The sequence below is a fragment of the Tursiops truncatus genome, chromosome 1 (assembly GCF_011762595.2).
Source record: "Tursiops truncatus isolate mTurTru1 chromosome 1, mTurTru1.mat.Y, whole genome shotgun sequence".
NCBI lineage: Eukaryota > Metazoa > Chordata > Mammalia > Artiodactyla > Delphinidae > Tursiops > Tursiops truncatus.
Genome location: NC_047034.1, coordinates 104,259,358 through 104,264,281, shown reverse-complemented (window position 1 = coordinate 104,264,281; position 4,924 = coordinate 104,259,358). Strand labels below are relative to the sequence as shown.

At 38.3% G+C, this 4,924-nt stretch overlaps 1 protein-coding gene across 1 annotated transcript in view; it reads right to left on the bottom strand.

Annotated features, from left to right (window-relative positions):
- Positions 1-350: 350 nt before the first annotated feature.
- The window catches only part of LOC117313987 (uncharacterized), a 24,231-nt gene continuing 19,657 nt past the window's right edge, over positions 351-4,924 (bottom strand). The window contains exon 6 of the mRNA XM_033865572.2: positions 351-4,924. This exon is cut by the window's right edge and continues 455 nt beyond it. The gene's annotated coding sequence lies outside the window, so the exon portion shown is untranslated.

The window sequence follows — 4,924 nt, the reverse complement described above, 5'->3', positions numbered from 1 at the left end:
TGGTGACAGTGAATTACAGGACATTGAATTATAGGAGAAAGAAATGAAAGAAGAGATATTAGGAGACTATTAGAGCAATCTAGGAGTAGACCAGAAACATGAGGACAGAGACCAGAAAGAAGAAAGGGCACAGCCCAGAGAAATTATAGAAGAAAGATTCGAACATCCACTTCATATTAAGCTACATACATCCCAGAGTTCAATTCAGGGGCAAACTGTCCATTCCTTGTGGACGGTGGAACAACTTGCCAAGAGGGCTAATTACAGCAGTATAAAAAACCAAGACAGATAAAGAATTTGGAGGATTGTTTCTTAATTTCACTATTTGGGAGAAAATTCTTCATCTCTCCCTTGCTGCATGTATAAATATAGCCCAAAGATTATCATGGGGTCAAGATGAAAATGCAACTATTTTTTTTGGCTGCATCAGGTCTTAGTTGCGGCAGGCGGGATCTTCATTGAGGCATGCGGGATCTTTCGTTGCGGTGTGCAGGCTTCTCTCTGGTTGTGGTGTGTGGGTTTTCTCTTCTCTAGTTGTGGCGCACAGGTTCCAGAGCGCGTGGGCTCTGTAGTTTGCGGCACGCAGGCTCTCTAGTTGAGGCGCGTGAGCTCAGTAGTTGTGGTGTGACGGCTCAGTTGCCCCGCGGCATGTGGGATCTTAGTTCCCTGAGCAGGGATTGAACCCGCATCCCCTGCATTGGGAGGCAGATTCTTTACCACTGGACCACCAGGGAAGTTCTGAAAATGTAACATTTTTGACACTTAATCTTATAGTCAATCAAGATATGGTGCTAGGTTATGTGTTCATTCTCAGCCTAACAGGTATAATTACCAACCTTTATGTCATTCAATGCTCATGACAACCCTGTAAAGTTAGTATTATTTCCATTTTGCAATCAAAGGAACTCAGGAAGGTTAATCATCTTCCTAAGATCACTCATTTAGTAAAAGAGCAGAAATTTGAATTCAGGTCTTGCGACTTCAAAGTCCATGCTCTTCCCCCCACATCACTGAATCTTCAGTCCAACACGGCAAAGCAGAGGTTTGTTCTCTTTAAAGAATCGGAATTTTAAGATATAGGCTGATGAGTCTTGACATTTCCTTAATGTAACCATTAAGTCTTTATTTAAGAGGGAACAACTTGCAATTTTCTTCCACTGGTGGGCTAGACAGACAATAAAAATGATAGCAAAGGTTATTAAAATTTATATGGAGACTAACACAGATTGGAATAACTACAAAGTGAATTCTTCAAGCAGCAATAGAAAGGTGGTGAAATAGCACAATATGAAAGAAAACTCTCCTTCAGCTTCAGATGCCTAAATGTGCCGTCACAAGACTGCTCAATTCTCAAATGCCAGTATTTTCTGATTCCTCTAGAACCTAGTCTTAACGCAAAATATCAGTCAGCGGGACAGTAGGTGTCCCAAAATGTCTTAATTCAGAGAATTAGTGTTAACTGAGCCAGATTAGCTCCATTTATCTCTAATTAATTACCTTTATCTAATTAGACACTGTTTCTGGTAGACATGGAGTCAAGTAGACTAGATTATTAGTGTAGTCATTGTGCCTTTACAAAATCCTGAAATTAATGAAACGTGCAAAAGAATCTGCAGTTCTAATTGCACAGGTGTTGCCTTATGGCAAAGCTTTATCATCTGATTACACCAAGGGGTTATTAGTGACTTTTTATATAGAGGATGAGCCTATAAAATGTACCTTAGCAACAGCTCATTAGTTTAGGGTTGTTACTGTATTATTTATTACATTCAGCCTTCCCCATTATCTAGATTGATTCATGGACCTATATGTTTTTCCTCTCCTCTGTGCAGAAAAAAAATATTAAATAAAATAGAATAAACCATCATTATGAAGCCAGATGCGATATGGAAAAATGCAAAATGTCTTCATCAGCTACAGTTTGACTCTTTAAGACAGAAAGCTCTAAAGTTAGGTGAGATCAGAATCAAATTTATGGGGTTTTCTTTCTATGGAAAAAGAACCAAGTTAAATTACTGAGGATTATGGAATGATTCATATATGTGATCAAAAGAACCATGTGGCTGTCCTAACGTCTTCACATAAGTGAACTGGCATACCAAGGTATTTGAAAGAAAAAAGCAAAATGTTTCTTACACTAAAATATATTTATATTTATTAATTTTCACTTCACATCTTTCCAAAATGAGTTGGAGACATCTCTATGTATGTTTACCCACAACATTTATCAAAATCCATCTCTTCTTTTACTTTCTGCTTTTTTTTTCCCTTAAGAATAATTTGTTACCAGATGGGGAAAACTAACAAATTACACAATCTAGCTTCATTGAAAAAGCAAGATTTCAATGCCTGCTTACAAAAATGAAAAGTGCTTTTTCTTGGCAAGGTTAGGTGTCTGCAAAAGACTAAAACACCTCAACCTTTGTATTTTCTATTTTTTTAACTCATAATCATATGAATAAGCAGTTTTTCACAATCATAGAATAATTAAACAGCTAGAAGTAAATCCAAACACAATCCTATTCCAATATACAAACATGTTTATTGACAAAGCAGTAATTCCTTTAAATAATTTGTCAACATAAGTATGTCAAATGGGTTTTAAAATCATTTCTCTCTCTGTTCCCCAACAAAAATTACTCTACTGGTATGAGCTATATATTGCTGTTCACTTGCTGCTGAACCTTAACTAGTGAGATGATAATGGGTAACTGTTATATAGCACATGACAACTAATTTGAGTGGTAATAATGAATGTTTAATGATCCTCCTTTCAAGCATGAACATAAAACTTTTCATGTATACCTTACCAAAATTATAACCATTAATCTAAAAATTATAGTTGCAACTGAAATAATAGCCAGGAATTATAGATTAAAGCCAAGTCAGAATATTGTGTAAATATTCCATATGAACACAAATACAGGGGGCACATAGGAAGCACCAGCTTCCTGTTTTCATTCAATCCAAATCCTTGTTTTGAAATTTATGAAAGTTGTGTGATTAGAAGATATCTGAATCCAGATATTAAAAGGCTATTATTTCTATGTGTCCCCCACCACTGTAAAGCAGTTATACTCCAATAAAGATGCTAAAAAAAAAAATGTGTCCCCTATATGGGTAATATTTTTAGAATACTCTATTTAGATCAAGGAAAGAGTGAACATAAAATTTATCAGAATTGCAGAATTTTTATATCTTAAATTTCATTTTTTTATATATAGATAATTTTCCAATTGTGTCCCTCTACCAGACTATAAATGTGACGTTGGGAAAAGGAAGAAAGAGATCTGAAAAATGAATAAAGTGTTTTAAAATGGTCTTTTTACACTGATGGAAAATATTTTTGGTTTAATTTCCAAGTTATATCATTCCTGGTATTCAATTAAGAACCTCATTTCATATGGCTGCGATGTGGCAGAGAAACACCTCTGCCTCCTTTCCAGTTGGGTTTGCTTTCCTTGTTACAGGGTAGTTGAAAACCAGTGCCACCGCAGTCACAAAGATGCAATTTTACATCAAATCCCAGGGCTCTATATTATTTTTTAATTGTTTTAAAAGACACATTGTGCTTATAAAATTCAAGAGGGAAAAAGCCCCTAATAACATAAAAAAGAGTAGCCAGTAAAATCTGCAGTTTTTCCCACTTATGACCCTCTCTGTCAGAAATTAATGTCCAGCTGAATGGTGCATAATACCGGCACCAGCTCATCAATATGATTCTGCCTCTTTAAAACTCCAGCTTACAGGCCAAGGTGGCATGTGTTGGGTCACATTCTCCAGCTGTGCACATACTCACTGAACACATTTCTAACTGAGCAGGCATCCTTGACTAAAGCCAAGGCAAGATCAAATGAGAAAAGGAATTCCAAACGTCCTTTGTAAACTATAAAGTGCTTCAGAAATATAAGATGGCAACATTCTTAGGTAATACTACAGAAGGATACTGAACCCCTGATGAAGCTTCATTTGTTCACCTCAATAGCCCTGCTGTTGCCCCTATACAGACATGGCATTTAGTCAATAAAGTCTTTGCCTCTCCTGGGTTCTTTCTGGCCTTCCATTCTAGGTTTCTTCTGATGGGGAAGAATTCCTATTAAAGCAGGCACACCAATTAATTACATTTTACCAGGCTTATTTTGTTATGCAAATATACATAGGTACTACATACAGTATGTTAAAGAACATGTTAAGAAATATCAGGAGGATACGGGGGTGGGGAAGGGTAAGCTGGGACGAAGTGAGAGTGGCATGGACATATATACACTACCAAACGTAAAATACATAGCTAGTGGGAAGCAGCCACACAGCACAAGGAGATCAGCTCCGTGCTTTGCGACCACCTAGCAGGGTGGGATAGGGAGGGTGGGAGGGAGACGCAAGAGGGAGGAGATATGGGGATATATGTATATGTACAGCTGATTCACTTTGTTATACAGCAGAAGCTAACACACCATTGTAAAGCAATTATACTCCAATAAAGATGTTAAAAAAAAAAAAAAAGAAATATCAGGAAGTTTATGTATCTTCTTCATTTACCCTGTGTTTTATGGCCTTGTTTATCACCTCCTTGTACCAGCTCACCAAACTTCCCCGGAGGAGCAGCAGACCAAATTCCTTAGCACCCAGTGGCTCTGAGCAAATACAGAACACAGTAGCAAGATGCAAAAGTAATGAGACAGGGCTTCCCTGGTGGCGCAGTGGTTGAGAGTCTGCCTGCTGATGCAGGGGACACGGGTTCGTGCCCCGCTCCGGGAAGATCCCACATGCTGCGGAGCGGCTGGGCCCGTGAGCCATGGCCGCTGAGCCTGCGCGTCTGGAGCCTGTGCTCCGCAACGGGAGAGGCCACAACAGTGAGAGGCCTGCGTACCGCAAAAAAAAAAAAAGTAATGAGACAGACCGAAGGCACACATCAGGGGGACAA